This window comes from Lynx canadensis, chromosome D3 (genome assembly GCF_007474595.2).
Source record: "Lynx canadensis isolate LIC74 chromosome D3, mLynCan4.pri.v2, whole genome shotgun sequence".
NCBI lineage: Eukaryota > Metazoa > Chordata > Mammalia > Carnivora > Felidae > Lynx > Lynx canadensis.
The window spans coordinates 48,962,219-48,985,925 of NC_044314.2; the positions used below are offsets into that span (position 1 = coordinate 48,962,219).

At 35.5% G+C, this 23,707-nt stretch overlaps 1 protein-coding gene across 4 annotated transcripts in view; it reads right to left on the minus strand.

Annotated features, from left to right (window-relative positions):
• RBBP8 (RB binding protein 8, endonuclease) overlaps positions 1-12,118 on the minus strand; it is a 111,727-nt gene extending 99,609 nt beyond the window's left edge. For 2 of the 4 annotated variants that reach the window (XM_030336779.2, XM_030336774.2), the window contains exon 1: positions 11,902-12,086. The gene's annotated coding sequence lies outside the window, so the exon portion shown is untranslated. Of the gene's footprint in view, positions 1-4,361; positions 4,440-11,901 lie in introns of those variants that run through there. The other 2 variants (XM_030336781.2, XM_030336778.1) reach the window with 2 other exon arrangements.
• Between the last annotated feature and the right edge of the window lie 11,589 nt (positions 12,119-23,707).

Here is a 23,707-nt window from a genome sequence, read left to right on the forward strand (position 1 = left end):
AATATCGGCTTTTCGCTTTTCCTAATCCATATGTTAGTCTGAGGTTAAGGAAGCTTTGATAGTTACCTTTCCAAAAATGTTTTACATTCAGAATTTAGTTCTTAAAGGAGACCTTCAGTTTTAGCCAATACTTTTTCAATTTTACTTCTTATAATCAGAAGTATTAGAAATGTTTAGTGAAATTAAACTATGTTTGAATTTACCTCACACCTTTGGTGACTCTTTTTGAGGATTATTTAGGATACTAAGACAAATCTAATGTGCTTCTTATCTAAAGTGACCATATCCCTACGCTTACCAGCAATAGTTCTGGTTAATGTCTATTGTTCTGGTTTAATTATTAATAAGGCTCCTGTCTACTCTCAAAAATGTCCTGGGTTGGGTGATAAATCATATGGTCAGAGCTTTAAGGTATTTGAAATATAAACTAATAAAAAAAGGGAAGATTTAGGAGTGCCTGGTTAAGCATCCTATTCTTGATTAAGCATCCTACTCTTGATTTCTGCTCAGGTCATGATCCCAGGGTCCTGGAATCAAGCCCCACCTCAGGCTTCAAGCTGAGTGAGGAGCCTGCTTAAGATTCTCTCTCCCTCCCTCTCTTTCTGTGCCTTCCCAGCTCATACTCATGGGTGGTCTCTCAAAAATTTTTTTAAAAAAGAAAGAAAAAAAAAAGAAAAAGGGAAGATTTAAATTACCCTTTATAGTCAAGAATATTTCCTTTGCAACTATGTACAGACCTAACTGAATTATTTTTTTTAAATATTTATTTATGGGCATCTGGGTGGCTCAGTTGGTTAAGCATGCAACTTCAGCTCAGGTCATAATCTTGCAGTTCATGAGTTCAAGCCCCATGTCAGGCTCTGTGCTGACAGCTTGGAGCCTGGAGCCTGCTTTGGATTCTGTGTCTCCGTGTCTCTCTGCCCTTCCCCTGCTCACTCTCTGTCTGTCTCTCTCTCAAAAATAAATACATATTAAAAAAAAAAAACTTATAAAAAATAAATATTTATTTATTTTGAGGGAGAGAGAATGAGTGGGATGGGGGCAGAGAGACAGAACCCCAAGGAGGCTCCACACTGTGCAGTGCCCAAAGCAGGGCTCGATCTCATGAGCCATGAGATCATGATGTGAACTGAAATCGAGAGTTGAACACTTAAATGACTGAGCTGCCCAGGGGCCACACCATGCTATTTTTGAATAATAAAATCTGTTTAAAGTTTATTCTGTGCTTTTCTATTTTTTTTAATTTAGAAACTACTTTTGAGAAAATAACCAAATAAAGTTTCTGAATTTTGATAATTATTACCTAAAGGCTAATTTGCAGTCCCAGTACATTTTTCTGTTAATTTCAGAAAACTTTTACAAGGTTACTAAAAGGGCTTTAAAATATGATAGCAATTTGAGTCTCATAATTTAGAAAAGGAAAATAAATTGGGCTCTCTCAATCAGAGTTTGAGTGAAGCACCTATTATATGGACCAATCTCAGTTCATTTTTTAGACTTTTTTGCATTAATAATTGTACTTACTAGAAATCATGGCATACATGTTCCTTTACATGGCTTATAATAGTGAACATTTGAGGGGCACCTGAGTGGCTCAGTCAGTTAAATGTCTGGCTCTTGATTTTGGCTCAGGTCATGATCTCATGGTTCGTGGATTCAAGCTTTGCATTGGGCTCTATGCTGACAAGCACGGAGCCTGCTTGGGATTCTCTTTCTCCCTCTCTCTCTCTCTGCCCCTCCCTGCTTGCACGCTATCTCTTTCTCAAAAATAAATAAACAGTTTTTAAAAATAGTGGACCTTTGAGAGGTGAATATAAATTGACTTCTAATGGAGTTAGCAAGTGTTCATTCTTAGCTTTCCCAGCCCTGAGTTTTAGATTCTCCCATGTAGTAAGCTTAAAGCTAAATAGATTGAAGGACCTTGAATTATGTTATTATCTCCAAAGGGAACAGAGCAGAAAATGCTCCAAAAAATTCACCAGGTTCTATAATCAATGACGACTTATAGCCATATTCCTGGCCTATGGGACTATGCAAGTCCTGAGCTGGAGATAGGACCTAGGAGTTAAGATTTAAACTCTAGCCCTATCTCTGATAATCTGCATGTTGCCTAGACAAGTCTTACTTCCCCAACCAAAAAATGAGAATACTCATACTTACCTGTGTCCAAAGGGATTATTATAGGAATGAAATAATATATCTGTAATTTCTTTTAAAAAAATTTTTTTTTCAACGTTTTTATTTATTTTTGGGACAGAGAGAGACAGAGCATGAACGGGGGAGGGGCAGAGAGAGAGGGAGACACAGAATCGGAAACAGGCTCCAGGCTCCGAGCCATCAGCCCAGAGCCCGACGCGGGGCTCGAATCCACGGACCGCGAGATCATGACCTGGCTGAAGTCGGACGCTTAACCGACTGCGCCACCCAGGCGCCCCAATATATCTGTAATTTCTTAAGGAAGACTTCTAGAAGTTGGAAGCAACTTGCCTATTGGGAGCAGAGTGGTAGAAGGCTTTCTAGGCCAAAGGCATGTGCAAAGTTTCTGCTATGGGAAATCATTGTGAATTCTGGAAACTGTAAGTATATAGTAATGTATTTGTGTAGGTTGACAGTGGGAAATGAGCAGCAGCTCCACCTAATTTGTTGAATGAATTCTAATTTTTAATAATCCTACTGAGCAAGTAATTTAACATCTCCGTGCCTCAGTTGTTTATCAGTGATACGAAGATAATATATACTTTGGGTATTTTACATACAGGATTGTTAACAGGATTAAATGATTATAAATGTACCCAAACAGTGTAAGAAACTGTTGTTAGTACTAGATAGATTTAAGAACTACGGCTAATCAGAGAGATCTCTTCAATTGCTGAGTTATGTAATTGTAGTGAAACTGTTGAATTGCTATGCAAATTGTGACAGATTTATAATTATGGAAAGGATTACATTACAACTGAAGTGCTTTTACATATCTTATTTGATTCACATAATTAAGTTTAAATAAGTCAGGTAGAGTTATTATATTGTTGTTATTTCCATTATATTCCAAAGGACTTTAAAAATCATCTAGCCCAACTGCAAAATCGTATAGAAAGGAGAAACTAATTTATTCATGTATTTCAGAAATTTGTGGTTGTAAGAAATTATTTACTTAATAGAAATTTATGATCTACTGAGCTTCAGGTGCAAGAAAGGGGGAGTTGGTATCAAGTTGATTGTGATCTGAGCTAATTTAGTGAAGATCTGAGTGTATTTGATAACTCCTTCTGACAATAGTTATTTCTTCTTAATGGCCTTTGTTCAGTAGTGTGTGTCCTCACTTTTATTTCTATTCCCTTCAGTCTAATTTCTGTATTTTACCCATATCAATTCATTAGCTAATTTAACCACAGTCTAAGAGAGTTATTTTTAAAAACTCAGACACTCCATTTGAACATAATTGAAGTTAAATGAAAAGATGATATGTTTTTAATCAGATTTATTTTTAATTTAAACCTATTTCTTCCTCATTTTCACTAAACTAAGTTTTTATAATTATGCAACAATTAATATATTTACACAATTAAAGCACATAACTGGCTACTTCAGTTTCCTGTTTTTAATCTACTTGACTACAGCTTTCCTCTAATGTATTCTTCAGACCCATGCTCCAGGATCACATAAAGGTTATAATGAATTAGTTCTTGTAACCAGACCCTCTTGGACATAGTCCAACACAAACTTGTACTATTCAAACTTCTGTGTTTCACTGTAATGAGAAGTGTTACTTGAGAGTCCAATGTAGTCAATCTGTTTTTACTATAATTTTACCAATGTAAACTAAATGATAAAGCCTTTGGATCAATACTGGACGTAAAAGTATTTACAGAGTACCTATTAATTGTTCATTTGGTGCTGTTTGGCCCTTTAAAAATTGGCGGCCAAATTCAGGAAATGAAATGTAGTTTATTAGAAAATACCTTTCTCACAAAAGATCAAGTTTCAGGTTTTGTGGGAATGGATCAAATACATCAGACAAAAATAGGCTAAAGTTCCTCACTTGCCATTTGAAATTGCTATACTCATTTTTCAGCAAATCTATTTTACTTGCATAGTATATTAGTTAAAATTGTATTGGTAAATTAAGGAAAAATCAGTTTGGTCATATTTGTCCTATAATAGTGATGTGCCGGACTCCTCTTGGGCCCTGCTTGCTTTAGCCAGTCCAATAACATTCCAATGACAATCAGATTCGTAAGGTGAAACCTGACAGCCCTTCACCTGACTTTCTGCTTGGTGGGCTTCTCTGAAGCCTTCGGAAATAGAAGCATAGCCTGAAAGTGTGAAGAAATGAACAACCTATGAGGCAACCCGTAACTAACCCAAATCAGAAATGGTGGATAGATGCTTCTCTCCAGTCTTCTGGCAGGATAAATGCTTCTCTCCAGTCTTCTAAGACTTCATGGCTCCTAACAGGGGCCTGGGATTGAGTCCCATTTTGCCTGTACTGAAGGAAGCACTCCAAATGCTCTCTCCCCATTTTCTTCTAATCCCCAGCTCTTATGGCTTCTCACATAGACAGTTTGCACATAATCTGGAAGATTCAGGCTCTGTTTTCCATGGAGAACCCAAACTAAGAGATAAAGGTTAAACATATGATTTCCATTTCCAGGGTGCCTGCCTGGCTGAGTCAGTAAAACATGTTACTCTCGATCTCAGGGTTGTGAGTTCAAGCCCCATGTTGGGTGTAGAGATTACTTAAAAAAAAAAAATTGGGGCACCTGGGTGGCTCAGTCGGTTGAGCGTCTGACTTTGGCTCCGGTCATGATCTCATGGTCCGTGAGTTCAAGCCCCGCGTCGGGCTCTGTGCTGACAGCTCGGAGCCTGGAGCCTGCTTTGGATTCTGTGTCTCCTTCGCTCTCTGTCCCTAACCCACTCACATCTGTCTCTGTCTCTCTCAAAAATAAATAAACATTAAAAAACTTAAAAAAAAATTAACTTTTGAAAGTTTGCATGTGTGGATGGGACAGTCAGATTAATTGTATGTAGTAATTTGAGAGGATGTTAATATTGACCCAAGACTGGTGGAACTTGTACAGTGAAGGCTATTTTTCTGATAGTAATAACGATTTGATTTAAAGGAAATTATACAGCCTTGCTCAGTCTTTTATAGGCAAGAGAATATTTTCTTGCCACTTTTCAAACTTTATTGGACGTTAGAATAATCTGGAAAATCAGTAAATATGTAGATTCATGGGATCTACCCACTAGAGATTCTAATGTGATATGTCTAGAATGGAGCTTAGCAATCTGCATTTTTAATAGGTATCCTCCAGGTGAGTCAGATGGTCTACAGACTACACTTTGAGAAGCATTGATACATTATTACAGTAATAATACTGCTGAGGATAATCTGTGACCAAGAAATAAATGAAAAGCAATTTACTCCACAGGGACTGAATTAGTATCATGATATCATTAATCACATGTTCTAATAAACTGAGCTAATAAACTACACACTGGGCAGTCAGATTAAAAAGAACCTAATTTTAATTTCAGGGTCCTCTGTAAAAATTTGACTTGATATTACTTGATTGGCTTTAACATTAGTACAAACATGTGGTTTGTTATGGTACCAATGAACTGCTGAGAATTTCATTTATGCTAGATGTGTTTAATTTACACTTACTGGTGGAACTAGAACAACATGTCACTCATTTCAAAGTATAAATGCTCACATCTTAACAAGTCAAGCTGTGGGAAAAGAGGCTGATATTGCGCTGGAATGGACTAAACAACCTTTGTTGCTGAATGGCCTGTAGCCAGGTTCCAGTGGCCTGTGGCCAGGTTCCAGTGGTTAGTCTGATATTATAGTTAAAAAATCATATACTTATTTCTGAGCAACATATGTTTGTTTTAAATTTTGTCAAACAATTCCTTGGAAAGTGACTAGAAAAGAATTTAACCACTCTCTAAAATGCTATGTAGATGGTATTTACCATTCGGTAATTATCACATTATTGAAAATTGGTTATGATATTAATATTTTTAGAAATGTGACTGATTCTACCATCTACTTTCAGTGAGGAGACCCTACCCTCCAAATTTAGACCTGTATATGTTAAATGTAAATTTTTTATAAAGAACTTTATCACAGAATTCTATAATACTGTTCCTTGTCCATTAATATACTGTGAGCTACATTACTGATTACATCAAATATCTTAATGTTTCAAGAGGGAAGTGTTTCTTAATCCTAATCTAAGTCATTGTAGTAATGATTTAGCAAAGCACCTTCAGGAGAATAGGCTTAAGAAAGAACTTTGAAACTAAAAATTTGCCACGCAAGTTATATTTTCACTTTGTCAGTAATACAGAATTTCTAAGGCAGTAGTTTTCTGATTACTTTTAAGGCTGTATGTCTTTTTGTTTTAAGTTTATTTGTTTATTTTGAGAGAGAGAGAGAGAGAGAGCAAGGATGTGCACACAAGCAGGGGAGGGCAAGAGAGAAGGGAGAGAGAATCCAAAGCAGGCTCCATGCTCTCAGTGCAGAAGCCTGTATGTCTTTAACGATGGGCTATAACATTTTCTGTTTCCCAGTTAGTCTTTGATGTATAGCAAGTTTGGTTGTTAGTGCTAATTTATCCAAATTAGCTATTTTATACAGAAATTTTTTAAATTTAATTTTTAAATTTTTTTAATTTTGAGAGAGAAGACAGGATATGAGCAGGGTAGGGGCAGAGAGAGAGGGAGACACAGAATCTGAAGCAGGCTCCTGGCTCTGAGTTGTCAGTCCAGAGCCTGATGTGGAGCTCAAACCCATGAGCTGCGAGATCATGACCTGAGCTGAAGTTGGACACTTAACCAACTGAGATACCCAGGTGCCCCCCACAAAATAATTCTTTTTTTTTTTTTTAAGTAAGCTCTATGTCCAATGTGGGGCTTGAACTCATGACCCCAAGATCAAGAGTTGCATGCTCTACCAACTGAATCAGCCAGGCGATCCCATATAGATCGCCTGTATTTATTTTGAGAGAGAAAAAGTGTGTATGCATGTGAGGGAGGGGCATATAGAGAGGGAGAGAGAGAATCCCAAGGAGGCTCCCCGCTGTCAGTGCAGTCTGATGAGGGTCTCAGTCCCATGAACCATGAGATCATGACCTAACCTAAGATCAAGAATCCAGTGCTCAACTGGCTGAGCCACCCAGGTGCCCCTAAAATATATTTTAGATTTATAGTACTCCCTGCCTTCTTTTCAGTTGTTTACAGTCCACTCTCAGTACATGAAACTAAATATGCAAATTAAACAATAATTTAATGAGTAGTCAAATAAAGCTAATTTTTTAAATCTAATAAAATAGTTTTAATAAGAATATTATATACTTAGTGGGTTAAATTGGTGAAGTGATATTTTTGTCTTTAGGTATACCATCTACATACAAGCTTTTTATTTTAAGAGAAAAAATTCATTTACCATGGATATAAATTCAAATTATGTACAGCTTATTAAAGCTTATTTGTATAGCAATTAAACATTTTTCAGGAAATTAAAATTGATTGTAAGAGCTTACTAAGATCAGTTTGTGTTATAAGTGGATCTATTTGTTGGTTCTAAGATCAAGTCCTAACCTATTTCCTGCTCTTTATTTATACACTGGAATATGTGTCAATCCACCCAACTTTAGTTAGGCCAGCTCTTACAATGTTTTGTCACACTATTCTGAACTCCCTTCTGACCCATGATATTGACTTCAGAAATATCTCATGTGTGAACGTTGCCCATTGGCTTCACCTTCTAATCAATTTGTCATTAATTTAATATTACTTTTAGAAAATGTTAAATCCTATTCCTTCTTATGTCTTATACCCAACACATTTTGCACTCAATCTCTGTATCATTATTTACTATCAAGAGAATGAAATGTAATTTAATATTGACTTACAATAAATTTAATTTGGAAGAGACTCTTTTGGAAGAACAAACATATTCTATAGCCCTGAAGAAATAATTTAATTGGTATAGAAACAACACATTCCTAGAGCATATAGAAATCTTTGACCAACTAATTTGATATCATATAAAATAATAGATATAAGTAGATATGAAATGTCTTTGAAAAACCTAGATATGAGGCACAAGTAAGGTATAGTTTGTACTATCCCTGCCACAGTTCCTTCCTTTGGTATAGATGATCGAAATTTGAAATTTTAGGGCTGCCTAGCTGGCTCAGTCCATAGAGCATGCAACTTTTGATCTCTTAACCGAGACTCTCCTTTACCTAAGGGACCTATCTACATAATAAAGCAACCTTTGTTTTTCTAAACATCTCCTTAACTTCTTGTTATTGGCTTTCCTCTTCTTTGTATCCTCAAACCCTACTCATCTTGTTGCTCTTATAAGCTTTTTGTTGACTCATTTCCCTCGGAACTTCAAGTCTGTGTGGATTTCTCAAATGCCTATTAAATTTTATTTTCTCCTGTTGATCTGTCTTATGTCAATTGATTCTTAAGTCCAGCTAGAAGGAGCATAGGGCAGAGGAAGGTCTTCCTCCCTGACACTTTCCACAGTTGCTAATTTAGTTTTTATGTCTCTGACAAAAATAAATTGTATATTCCAAGCTAAGCTTTGACTTCTTTTACATAAGCTGTTTGTTGAAATTTATTATATATTTTATTAAAGAGGTAGGAAGGGTATTGACATTTGTTGCATCTGCTGTGTTCTAGGGACTATGCTAGGTGTTTTACGTACAATATCTAATTTAATTCTCCCAACAACTGAGAGAATGGTATTACTTCCTTAACTTACAGACGGAGAAAAGAGAAGTCAGAGTTAAATAATCCCCAAGGATAAACTTGTTTGTAGCAGCCAGTATTCAAATCCATCTTACTTTGGCTCAAAAGCCCATGTATTTTTTAGTATACTACCTTTTCTCTTGATTGTGAAAATGAGAAACAAGTGGAAGTGATTATTTTTCAGAGTCCACTTGGACTAAACTAAATTTACCAATGTTGAGTAGCATCCCTCAGGTAGGATTTTACCTGTGAAAAAATAAGGGGATTAGGAGAATTAATATTTAGTTCTAGGAATCAGAATTGGAATTTTTGAGCCTTTGGTTCTAAAGCTTTCTCTGGTCCCATTTCCTTGGAATTGCTCAAGTTAAAAACATTTAAAACATTTTTTGAGCACTTTGCATACAAAGCACTGTCTTAAGAACTCACCCCCTAAAAAAGCAGGTTCTGTCACCTCTAAAATGGATTTTGAATCCTGCAATTCTGATCTTTATAACTTCATGGAAATTTTCCCATCAATTCGAATCAAATTTTAGATGTACTAACTTCTTAGGTAAATCCTAAATTATACCTATATGAGAGTTCTTAAAACAACACAAAATATATATGTATATACGCATATGTACTAATAAACATTTTTATTGTTTATAGAATGAATCAGCAAAGACTCGTTAGCATAACTATACAACCCAATTTTACCTTTTTACAATTCTTTTAGAAAACAGATTAGATTTCATGTAGTATTCAGATGAGTCATTGTAGGATGGTGAAAAATATTAGTCTGGGCTGGTATTCAGAAAACTGGGATGTTCTGGTCCCAGCTCTACCTTTAGATTTTATAGTAGTGATTTAGCTCCATTTTTGGGCTTTTCATTCAACTGAAAACTGAGGAGTTGGATGCATTGGTTATTCTTTAAGACTTTTTCAAGCTTTAAAATGTCATGATTCTAAGTGGTTTTGGTAGGAAACATATGAAGATATTCAAGAAGGAAAGAGTTTGCAGTTGTTAAGAATAGCTAGCATTGTTGACAAAAAGAGTCATTGTGTGAAACGAAGCAGCTAGGAATAAGGACAAAGGAATGCATCCCTGACTAAATTTAAAGAATAAAGATTTTTAAAGAACACTTTTTGACCTGGGCCCTGAAATAACGTAGGGCTGTATAAAATACACACACACACACACACACACACACACACACACACACACACTTACAGGTGCCTAATTTGATTTATAAATCCATATGTTCTTAATTTTAACCAAAACATCACACTGTATCATTATTTTAAAGGGATCAATTTACAGGAATACATAAAGGTCATATTCAATAGGACTTTCATATATTTGAAACTGGGAATTCTGTTATATGAAAGCTGTAGAATCCTTTTCCAAAGTGTAGTTAGGCTTGAAATTTTACCCCTAGATTTTATATGAAATATGTACCTGGTTTCTGAATAGCTTTCCTCAAAACCATAAACATAAAAAATGCTCACTAAATAAATCCACTTAAGTGGAATCCCCACATAAGTTTATCTTTAAACAGTAAGCCCTGGGGGCACCTGGCTGGCTCAATCGGAAGAGCATGTGACTCTTAATCTCAGGGTCCTGAGTTCCAGCCCCAAATTGGGCACAGAGATTACTTAAATAAATAAACTTGAAAAATAAAAACAAAAAAAAGAGTAAGCCCTGTATTTTAAACACAGCATAGTTTAAGAATTTTAAATTACTGTATAGAATATACTTACCAGAAACTCTAAAAGTATACTCTATTGACATATATGTATATCTTGCCTGAAAACTGATTGCAAAGAGAAACATTCAACCAACTAAAAATTTTGATCCATATCCTCCCCCCAAAATTGTCAGAATACAGTTTATACTGAATAAAATTAATTTGGGTTTGCTGAATCAGCATATTCCTTATGCAGATTCAACATTGCATAACTTTTCTGAAGTTCAGCTGAATTTGCAGAAGTATTGTGCAGAATTGCCTTGGAATAGGACTGAAAAGCATCCAAGACCTTCCCTGCAAAAAAATGATATCTCATCTGAACATATTTCTCACCTTAAAATTCTTTATTAACATCCTAAAGAAACACTTAGAGTCTTTGAGTTTGAATATAATGACACAGTGAGGACTCTAGGGACAATGAAAAAAAAAAGATGCGTGAGTCTTGCTCATTTTAAGACAAAGTCATATTAAATTGACCTACTGATTGCTCTTGACAGGAAAGTATCCAGTATAATTCTGTTTAAAAAGTCGTTTTAATTCCCAGATAAATTCATGTGTCAGCTGCTACGTTAACTGAATGCCCAGAAGATATGTGCATTCAATTCAATCCAATATTAATAACTAAGGGGGTAGTCTGGTATGCCAAAATAAATATAAAGGGATTGGTAACTTTGATTTTAGATGACACAACAACTTAAATTAATTACATCAGGGAAAGAGAGGGGTAAAGAATTATTTTAAAATATAAATTAAAGGAAGATCCAGATATTCTTTAACTTAAGTTTTTCAGACCTAATAGGCATGACAAAACCTGTCTTCATTCCTTTCTATTCAGCTCAGCAAGTGCTTTTGAGCTCCAATAGTTAATCAGTTACCAGATTCCACAATCTTTGTTTTTCACACTCCTCAATTCCTACTGTGTATTGTTCCTCTAATGTACTTAAGATCACCAAGCAGGCCAACTTTTTTTTTTATGCCTTAAAAAGGCAATTATTATTGTATCCACAATTAGATTTACCATATAAAATTGTTACCATATAGCAACAGCCTATAAAACATGATAGTATATTATCAAAGAAGTAGATGGCTTAAGATGAATCATTAATAGGTGAATTAGATTTAGCAAAATTATTCAACCCAATTTTCTTCATGACTATAGCCATGCCTAACTTACAAAAAAGTATAGTGAAAGTATAGTATATTATATACTAAATAACTTATTTAAACAAATCAATGAATATACATAAGTACTATAAAAAAATATCTAACCAACTTGACATGAAGGGTATAATCTAGGTATTACCATGTTAAAAATAGATATCTGTTTAAACATCATTTCTTAATTTAACCTTAAATTAAGGTGCACAGACAATTGAGAAATAGAAAAAATATATTAACTTACCCTTCAATTTTTTTAGAAAACCTCTGCTCTGGGTCAAAAGCACAAGGTGTTTCACTTCTGACTTCTGAAGCTACGAACTTAAACAGTAGATGAGAGGAAGCCCCCTCTCTGGACCACGCTAGAGTTTGCTAGACACCACTGCTATGTGGAAGACTCCTGCTGCATCTAAGCTATATACAGTGTGCAATGGATAACCTAATATGCCTTTCATTTAACTGGCTGGGCAGGTTTCTACCGTCTGTGGAACATGGACTCAAACCAGAATATGTTGGCATAACAGGCCAGTCAAACCGGTTCTTCTGTAGATCCAGAACCTGTCCAACCAGTCTGCATCAAAGGCTAGCCCAACAAGCTGCAGCGGCTCAGCTCTGCTAAGCTTGTATGGGTGAGTTATCCCCACCTCCCATCCACTCCCAACAAACTGCTCAGAATGTTGTAGCCTCCAGCAAAATAATTCAGAGTTCTAGTGGGAGGGATAGATCTATGTCAGGCATAGCAAGAGTCCATTGTTATAAACCTCTCATTGTAGATACTTGAGTATTTATCGTCCTCTAGGTAGGTAATCCTTTTAAAAATGTACTCCAGGGTTTTCTGCAGATTAAAGCCTCTAGAAAGAGATTATCTACAATGAAGAAGAATCCATAATGCCTGACCTTTTCCACTAGTCCACTTAGCTCTGCTTGGTTTAGTTTAGCCTTGAGAGGGAGGTTGATATTCCCTACAAGGGTAGTGGCCCTGAAAGCTAGAAGGAAGCATTCTTAGAGGGACGAAAACGATGTATAGGTTGACCGAACTTTTGCCTGGATATGTGATCTTCCTTGTACTCAAATGATCCTCATACCATTCCATTATAAAGTTGGAAAAACTCCTATTTGCTACATATTTGGACAACATGAAGTGTTTTGCTTTGGATATTCAACAGTTGAACACAAATTATTGGCACCTACTATGTGCCAGGATCTGTGCCAGGTCCAGGGTTGCAATGGTATAAAAGAGAAGTTTAGTAAGAGATGGGAGCAATGTCCAAGTTCCCAGTTAAGTATGTCTAGTAATGTTTTGGAAGGAAGAAGTAAACACAGAAGATCATATTTTGAAAGAAATTGGTTGTATTAAGAGAGATCATATCTTACCATAATATTTGTACATTTAGAAACAGCCCTTCCTATCTGCTGATGCAGTGATTCTCAAACTTTACTGCTTAAGTATCATCTGAAGTGCTGATTATGAACAAATTACTAGGCCTCACCTCCAGAGATTCTGATTCAGTAAATCTGGAGGTACCCCAGCACTTCTGGTGATTCTGTTGCAGCTGTTGCAAGGGACCTTAGCCCCAGACTTCACACTCAGTTCCTTTTCTATATTTGTACCTAATTATATAGAATACATATTAATTAAAAGTTGCCATATTCGCTTTTATAGCTCCAGTGTCTAGAACACTGACACTTAGAAAGTATTTAGTAAATGCTTATTAAGTAAATATCTACTCAGGCCTAGCACTTGCTAGATCGTAGGGGAATCACAACTAGTAACTATTATGGGAATCAAGCTGCAATAAGTACTATAATTATAGTAATTGAGGTAGGAGCACAGAAAAGGGAGTAAGTGTGATTGAGTATGGGAAAGACTTCACAAAGGAGATTGGTTTAAAGACTTTTTTTTTTTTTAACCATGACCAAAGATTGCTATCTGCAGGATAACAAAAGTTTGAAGGAACAATAAAAAGAATGTTTTTGATTTGACTCAGTAATAAAAGCTTTAAAAGTATCTGAGTATACCATGACCTCAAAACTTAGTAATAAGGTTATTTTCTTGAGCAGGGGTCAGCAAAATTTTCCACAAATGATCAAAGAGTAAATATTTTAGGGTGTGTGGGCCGGATTGTCTCTGTTTCAACTATTTACCTCGAACATTATAGCTCAAAAGCAGATATAAGCCATAGGCAAAGCATGGGTGTGGTTATATTACAATAAGACTTTATAAAAACAGGTGACAGGCTGGATTTGATGAATGGGCTATAGTTTCCTAACCCATGCTCTAGAGTGAAAAGTAGAAATTAACAAGATTGCATAATTGGTTAGGAAAATAGGCTTTGGCAGTCCAAAACACTTGGGTTCCATCCCAGTTTTATTCCATATTAGCTTTGTCACCTGAATTAAACGTTTGTTTTATTTCTAAAATATGGATGAAAATAATAGAACCTAACACCTAAAGTTATTGTAAACTTCAAATGCTGTAATTCACATGAGGTTTTATCCAAAAATCAGTAAGGGCCCCATAAAATGTCAGCTAAAAATAAAACTCATTAAATATGATAGCTAAACATATGGGTGTTCATTTACATAATTTTCATTTTTTAAAGTTCTACTCAAGGGACCCTTCAGTGGCTCAGTCAGTTAAGTGTCTGAATCTTGATTTCAGCTCAGGTCATGATCTTGTGGTTTGTGAGATCTGCTAATAGCGCAGAGCCTGCTTGGGATTCTGTCTCCGTCTCTCATTGCCCCTCCCTGCTCATGCTCTCTCTCAAAATAAACATTAATAAAATAAAATCCTGCTCAAATGGCAGTAAAGAATCAATAGCATGAACTCTTAAGGATCAAAAAGAATGAGAGAGGTAGCAGGCAAGAGATGTCCATACATTTTGGAAGAAGGAATGAAAATGAGTGATGATTGATTTAGTGGAGTAGAGAAAGAGGAAATGTACTTGCAATAATAAAAGCAAGTATATCTCTGCTGCAAAATTCTAGGAAACATTGGAAATTGGAATCAGGAGATACCTGTAAATGGGGAGTGGGAGGGGGGGCTTGAAATGGGACGATTAGTTAAAAATCTGCTTAAAGAGGGTATCTGGGTGGCTCAGTCAGGTGAGTGTCTGACTGTTGATTTCAGCATAGGTCATGATCCCAGGGTCATGGGATCAAGCCTTGTGTGGGTCATTCCCTGCCGAGAATGGAGCCTGTTTGAGATTCTCTCTTTTTGCCTCTCCCCTACTCATGCTCTGCTTCTCTCTAAAACAACAACAACAACAACAACAACAAACCACTTTAAAATCTGCTTAAGGAGCAGTTTGCTCCCTAGATCCCTCCCCCAATCTAGATGCCTGGAGACTGCCCCTTCTTCAACCTTGAGAGAAAATTGGGGTAGGAGTTACTGATTCATGCTGGAGAGATTATCCTAGGCTGGTTCTGGTCTCAAGAATATCAAGCAGAGGTGAGGGTGACTGGTAAGCAATGAGATTATATTAGTTTCCTGTGGCTGCTATAACAAATTACCACAAAGTTAGTGGTTTAAAAGGACATAAATTTATTATCTTAGGGTTCTGAAGATGGGAAGTACAAAATGGGTCTCAATGGTCTAATGTCAGTCTCCTTTTTGGAGGCTGTAGGGGAGAATCTGCTTCAGGAGGCTGCTTGCATTCCTTGGTTTATGGCCCCTTCCATCTTTAAAGCCAGCAAATGTCTAGTCACTCATGTTGCATCATTCTGACACTGACTCTGCTGCCTCCCTCTTCTACCTTTAAATCCAACTATATAATCCAGGGTAATCTCCCCATTTTAAGGTCAGCTGATTATCAACTTTAATCTCATCTGCAACTTTAATTCTCTTCTGCTGTGTAACATAAAATAGTCACAGGTTCCTGGGATTAGGATGTGGATGTCTTTGAGACACCATTATTCTGCCTGTGGCAGAGATTAAGTCAAGGTCTCTATATTGATGGTGAGATATGGAGGTTCATTCCTTTGCTAGGCTTCTGAATGCTAGTAACCAGGTTTATACTCCTTACTCAGAAAGCAGAAAACTGGAAAGTTTATCTCAAGAAACTCTCAAAAATTCCATTACTATAACACAGTGGTTATTAACTAGGGATGATTTTGCCCCCAAGGGACATTTGGCAATGTCTGGAGAAATTTTCCGTTGTAAACAACTGGGTGAAGTGGGGAAGAGGTGTGCTACTGGCATCTAGTGAGTAGGGGCCATGGATGCTATGGATGCTATCTTACAGTTCACTGCAATGCATCCTTCCTTGTCCCTAGCCCCCCAAATAATGATCTGATCCAAAATGTCAATAGTGCCAAAGATGAGAAACCAGTCAACATCACCCTAATAGAAATAAATAAACCCCACCTAGGCACACAGAGTTGCAAATCAGCAATAGATAGAGAGCAACAGATATATCAGCAACAGATATAGAGAGCATGTAGCATGAAAGAGACAAAAAGAAACCAATAGATAAAATGAACTTACAGAAAATAGTTAATGCAGGGAGCAGAATGATAATTTTTTGAAAACTATATTAATATCTTCAAAGAAATAAGATACTGATTACATAAAGTAAGAACAGAAGGCCAGCTAAAAGTAGAACTTTGGGAGAATAAAAAAGAGATATTGGAAAGTAAAAATATGAGAGCAGAAATAAAGTCTACAGGAGATAGAAGGTGAAGTGAGGCAATCTACCAGAAAGGATAATTAAGATGCTACTGAGGGATGTTCTACAAAATAAGAGTAAATTAAGAAAGATGAAACCACTAATCCAGAAGTATGGAAATGGAGATACCAGTCACAAGACCACAGCACCGTGTAGAGTTGCTGCACACTAATAAGGTATTGAAGACTCTGGTTTTTACTTCAAATTTGAATTGCCTATGACTGAGAGAAGGAAGAGGGAGGATGAGAGTGGGGAGAGAGTGAGAGAGAGGATAGGAAGGAGGGAGGGAGGCAGGAGATACGGGAATATGACTGATTTTTGGTATGAGATTTAAATTTAAAAGATTTTTTTAAATGTACATGTTCACTTGCCTCACAATTAACCAAGGGTTAATGTTCAAAGATCATAAAATGAGGAAGGTAATTAAACTGTACAAGTACAAACTTGCACCTGCAGAAAAAGTTTGCACAAACATTTATATCTGGCAGTGTTCATAAGTAAGCGTTTGCAACATACTATCCAAGACCTAGTAAAACCTGATCACTGTAAAATTAAAAGCATGTTTTACCTGAATAAGCCCAAATTAGGAAACCTGATTTGAAGCTTGCCTCGGTTACTCTCAGTTACTGTTACTCTTATGTAAACATGGATTAGATAGTTTTTTTTTTTTTTTTACCATTGCTTCATTTATTAAATAAGGAAGTTTGACTGGATATATTCTAAATATCTATTCAGATCAACACTTTTATTCTAAAGTTCTTTTGAGCAAATGGAACAATTCAAAAAATGTGGGAGCAAAAGCAAAATAAACTAATCGAGGAGACATTTTTACAGAAAAGCAATTTTAAAATGCAAGCTAATTTTAGGTTGTGTTCTCCAAAGGCTGGCACTGAGATATGGATTCAGGTGCAAGTAATTAATTAGAAATGTGCTCTAATATGAAATCAGTAAGGTAGTCAGGGAGGCAAGACAAGAAAAGAGAATAAAAAAGCAAGGATATGATTTCAGCATCAGCCTGGTCTCAGGGAGCTCCAAAGCATAAAGTATAAAGTCAGAGTTTATCCCACTTGGAGGCAAAAGAACTAGACTTTCATACCCTGAACAAGTTACCAGCTGCTGGCTACCCCAGGGATTTGTAAACTCTCAGGTACTTCCACCTCTCCACGAGAAGTGGCTCTAGTAACCCAAGAACATTCCTTTGAAGAAGGTTGCAGGTACTATAACATTAAGAGTGAAACATTAAGACTGCTGCTTCCATCCAAGATGGTACTTATAGGGGTCAGATTTATCCTATCACCTGAAAAAACAAGGACAAAATGTATAAAACAAAGGTTTTCAAGACATTGTATCAATCAACAAAAAATAGTTATCTCTAAGAGAGAGTAAACGAACAAGTTGAGTTCTGTCAAGTTGGATAAAAAATGCAAAGCCCAACTTCATACCTGGAAACCCAGATAGGTTAAAAATAAAATGATTGAAAAAGATATACCATGCTAATACTAGTCAAAAGACATCTGGAGTAAATTAGTATCAGACAAAATAAGCTTTAGATTAGAGAGTATTACTGGGTGCCTGGCTGGCTCAGTCAGTAGAGTGTGCAACCCTTGATCTTGGGGTTTTGTAAGTTCGAGCTCCCCATTAGGTGTAGAGATTACTTAAAAACAGATCAGAGAATATTACCAAGGATAAAAAATGATCATTTCAAAATAAAGGGGGTAATTCATCAAGGACACCTAATCTACATAGATCACAAATCCATAATTATATTTAACAATTGTATCTGGAGATCACATTTCATTCCATCTTTCAGTAATTGATAGAATAAGAAAGGAAATCACACTTAACACTATCAACCTATTTGATATAATTGATATATATAGATCACTCAGCCTAAAAGCAACTGAATACACATTCTCTTCAAGGGTATATGGAACATTTACCAAGTTACCGTATTCTGTGTCCTAAAATAAGTCTTAAATTTAAACAGATTAGAATCATACAAAGTATGTTTTCTGTCCACAGTGGAACTAAATTAGAAGTCAATAAAAGAGGGGCGTCCGGATGGCAACTGGTTAAGTGGCCGACTCTTGGTTTTGGCTCAAGTCATGATCTCACAAGTTAGTGAGATTGAGCTCTGCATTGGGCTCTGCTTTGGCAGTGGAGCCTGCTTGGGATTCTCTCTCTCCTTCTCTCTCTCTCTCTGCCCCTCCCCTGCTCATGGTCATGCATGTTCTCTCTCTCTCAAAAAATAAGTAAACTTAAAAAGTCAATAAAAGAATGTTGTGTGGAAAATCCCCAAATATTTGTAAACTAAATAACAGACTCCTAAATAACCATGGGTCAATGATGAAATAAAATAAGAAATTAAGAAGTATTTTTAAATAAATGATACTAAGAATACAAAATATTAAAGTTTGTGAAGTAAATACTTATTTAAATTCAGATGCTCTAATATTGTAATGGTGGTAGGTATATCACTTTACATCTGTGAAAAAGATTAAAATACAAAAGTATTAAAATAACTATAATTATAGTAATCTGTTAATGGATACACAAGGTGAAAAGCTGTAAATTGTGACATCAAAAACAATGTTGGGACAGAGTAAAAATGTAGAGCTTTAGTATGTGTTTGAAGTCAGGTTGTTACCAAGTTAATATAGACTGTTATATCTATAACATGTATTTTTTTAACTTTTAAAAAATGTTTATTTTTGAAGAGAGAGAGAGCATAAGTGGGGGCAGGAGAGGAGCAGAGAGAGAGGGAGACACAGAACTTGAAGCAGGCTCCAGGCTCTGAGCTATCAGCACAGAGCCTGACGTGGGGCTCAAATTCACAAAGTGTGAGATCGTGACCTAGGCCAAAGTCCGACACTTAACTGACTGAGGCACCCAGGTGCCCCTATAACATGTTTTATGTAAGCCTTGTGGTAACCACAAAGCAAAATACCTATGATAGATACACACACTCAAGATACAGGAATCTAAGCATAGCATTACAGATACTCACCAAATCACAAAGGAAGAGAGCAAGAAAAGAAGAAAGGAACAAAGGAATTACAAGACAACCAGGAAACAATTAACAAAATGACAAAGTGAGTTCACTTTTATGAGTAATTACTTTATTTTTTTAATGTCTATTTGTAAGCTGTATACTGTACTGTTTAAAGTTAAAAAATGTTAGAGAGTAAATCTTAAAAGTTCTCATCTCATCTTGGGGCACCTGGATGGCTCAGTTGGTTAAGCACTCAACTTCGGCTCAGGTCATGGTCTTGGGTCTGGGAGTTTGAGCCCCTCATCGGGCTCTGTGCTGACAGCTCAGAACCTGGAGCCTGCTTTGGATTCTGTGTTTCCATCTCTCTCTGTCCCCCTCCCCCTGCTCATGCTCTGTCTCTCTCTCTCTCAAAAATAAACATTAAAAAAAAAAAAAAACTGCCATTCTTTAAAAAAACTGTTCTCATCTCAAGAAAATTGTAACTATGTGTGATGATGGATGTTAACTAGACTTACTGTGATGATCATTTTGCAATATATACATATATCAGGGTTTTTTTTTTTTACCTGAAACTCATAAAATATAATATGTCACTTATATTTCAATTTAAAAGCAAACTCAAGGAATCAGAGGCTATGTCTCCCTTGTTTTACATTGTATCTCCAATACCTAACATAGGGTCTGCCTGACATAGAGTGAGCATTCAATAAATACATGTTACAGGAATTTGAACCAAACCCTTTTTGACTTGGTGATCTGAAAAATTTTCTTCTTTTCTCTAAGCATTGTTTATTCTGTCTCTAAAATGAGAACTATGGGTTAGACTGTCTAAGGTTCTTTTCAGATTTGTCACTTTATGGTTTACTTTCCTTAAACCTCAATCCCACTCCTAGTAACATTTTTCATTGATGAAAAACAAATAGTAGGGGACTTTGATGCCTTGCTTTTAACAATGGTCATCTGGACAGAAAATTAATAAGGAACATTGGGCTAAAGCTACACATTTGATCAGATGGAACTAACAGACATATACAGAACATTCAATCCACAGTAGACTAGATGGACCTAACAGACATGCACAGGACATTCCATTCAGCAGCAGACTACACATTATTCTCAAGTGCACATAGAACATTCTATAAGAAGCCTTAGCAAAATGTAAGACTGATTTCATACCAAGTATCTTTTCTGACTACAGTGGTGTGAAATTAGTTATCAATAACAAGAGGAAAACTAAAAAATTCACAAATGTGTGGAAATTTAATAACACACTCCTGAACAATCAGTGTGTCAAAGAGGAAATCAAAAGGGAAATTGAAAAATCATGAAACAAATGAAAATGGAAGCACAGAATATTAAACTTATGGGATGCAGCAAAAGCAGTTCTAAGGGGAAAGTTTACAATGATAAATGCCTACATTAAGAAAAAAGAAAGATTTTTTTTTTTTAAGTAGGCTCCACACTCAAAGAGGGGCTTGAACCTGCCCCTGAGATCAAGAGTCAGATGCTGTACTGACTGAGCCAGCCAGGTGTCCCAAGAAAAAGAAAGATGTTAAATAAACAACATAACTTTACATCTTAAGCAGCTAGAAAAAGAACAAACTATGTCCAAATTAATAGAAGAAAGAAAATAATAATTGGAGCAGAAATAAATGAAACAGAAACTAAAAAGACAGTAGAAAATATCAATGAAACTATGAGCCAGTTTTTTTGAAAAATAAAAAAAAATTGACAAACCTTTAGTTAGACAAAGGAAAAAAAAAGAAGACTCAAATAAAAAATTGGAAATGAAAGAGACATTAAAATTGATAACACAAATACTAAGGATCATAAGAAACTAATGTGAACAATTATAATCTAACACAACAGATAACCTAGAAAAAATGGATAGGTTTTTACAAATATACGACCTATCAATATTGAGGCACGAAGAGAAAACCGTAACAGACTAATCACTAGAAAGGAAATTGAATCTGTAAAACTCTCAACAAAGAAAAGTCCATGATCAAATTATTTCACCAAACATTGAAAGAAAATTAATATGAATTCTTCTTCAACTCTTCTAAAAGGTTGAAGAGGAGGGAATACTTCCAAACTCATTTTATGAGGCCAGAATTACCTTGATACTAAAACCAGAAAAGACACTACAAGAAAAGATTATAAGTCAATATCTTTGATGAACACAGATGCAAAAATTCTCAATAAAATATTAGCAAACCAAATTCAAAAGTACATTAAAAGTAACATACACCTTGATCAAGTGGGATTTATTTCTGGGATGTAAGGATGGTTCAACATATGCAAATCAATAAATATACCATATGAACAAAATGAAGGATAAAAATCATTCGATCATCTAAATAGATGCAGAAAAGGCATTTGATAAAATTCAACATCCTTTTATGATAAAAAATTTCATCAAGTTGGGTAAAGAAGGAATGTAAAGGCCATATGTGACAAACCCACAGTTAACAATATTTTGTGGTGAAGAGCTAAAAGGTTGTCTTCTAAGATCAGGAGCCAAAGATACCCACTCTCAACTACCTTTATGCAACATAGAACTGGAAGTCCTAGCCAGAGCAATTAAGCAAGAAAAAAGAAAAAGCATCAAAATAAAAAAGGAAGAAGTAAAATTGTCTCAGTTTGCAGATGACATATTACATATACAAAACCCTAAAGACTCCACCAAAAAACTGTTAGAACTAATGAATGAATTCAGTAAAGTTTCAGAATACAAAATCAATATAAAAAATCAGTTACATTTCTATACACTAACAGCTAACTAACAGAAAGAGAAGGTAAGAAAACAATCCCATTTACAATCACATCAAAAAGAATAAAATACTCAGGAATAAATTTACCCAAGTAGGTCAAAGATCCATATGCTGAAAACTAGGAAACATTGGTGAAGGAAATTGAAGAAGACACAAATAAATGGAAAGATATTCTGTGCTCATAGACTGGAATGTTATTAAAATGTTTAAATGTTACCCAAAGCAATCTACAGATCCAGTGCAATTCCTATCAAAATTCCAATGATGTTTTTCACAGAAATAGAACAATTGTAAAATTTGTAGGAAACTACAAAAGACCCTGAATAGACAAAGCAATTGTGAAAAAGAGGAACTAAGCTGCAGGCATCATGCTCCCTGATTTCAAACTATATTACAAAGAATAGTAATCAAAACAGTATGGTGGTGGCATAAAAACAGTCACATAGATCAATAGAACAGAACGGAGAGCTCAGAAATAAATCTACACATATATGGTCAATTAATTTGTGACATAGGAGCCAAGAACATACAATGGGGAAAGGACAGTCTTTTCAATAAAAAGTGTTGGGAAATCTGAACAGTCCCATGCTGTATATATTGTATATGTTGTTTATGTATATATGTATTATTAAGCCATGAGAAAGAAGAAAATTCTGCCATTTGTGAAAATGGACCACTATCTTACACCATAAAGAAAAATTAACTCAAAATGGATTGGAGAATGTAAGGCCTGAAACTGTAAAGCTCCTGGAAATAAAAATAGGCAGTAAGCTCATTGACGTTGGTCTTGACAATGATTTTTCTGGATTTGACAACAAAAGCAAATGAAACAAAAGCAAAAATAAACAGTGGGACTACATCAAACTAAAAAGTTTCTGCACAGCGAAGGAAACCGTCAACAAAATGAAAAGGCAACCTACTGAATGGGAGAAAATATTTGCAAGCCACATATCTGATAAGTGGTTAATATCCAAAATATACAAGGATCTCATACAACTTGTAGCAAAACCAAAAATATAAAACCCAAAGATAATATGGACAAAGGGCCTGAAAAGACATTTTCCCCAAAGAATGGTCAATAAGTACATGAAAGGGTGCTCAACATCACTAATTATCAGGATAATGCAAATCAAAACCATAATGAAATATCACCTCACAACTTATTAGGGGCACCTGGGTGACTCAGTCGGTTAAGCATCCAACTTCAGCTCAAGGTAGCTGTTATAAAAAAGACAAAAGATAACAAAAACTGATGTGGATGTGGAGAAAAGGAAACCCTTGTACACTGTTAGTGGGAATGTAAACTGGTACAACCACTATGAAAAATAGTATGAAAGTTCCTCAAGAAACTTGAATTAGAATTGCTATATGATCCAGCAATCTCACTTCTGTGTATGCATCCAAAGGAAAAGAAATATCTTAAAGAGATTTTAGTACTGCTGTGTTTATTGCAGCATATTCACATAGCCAATATAGGGCAACAACCAAAATATCCATTGATGGATACAGAAAATGTGATATATATTATTCTTAATCACATAAATATTATAATAGATATATAATATTCCACTGTATATGTATTATATATTGTTTATGTATATATGTATTATTCAGCCA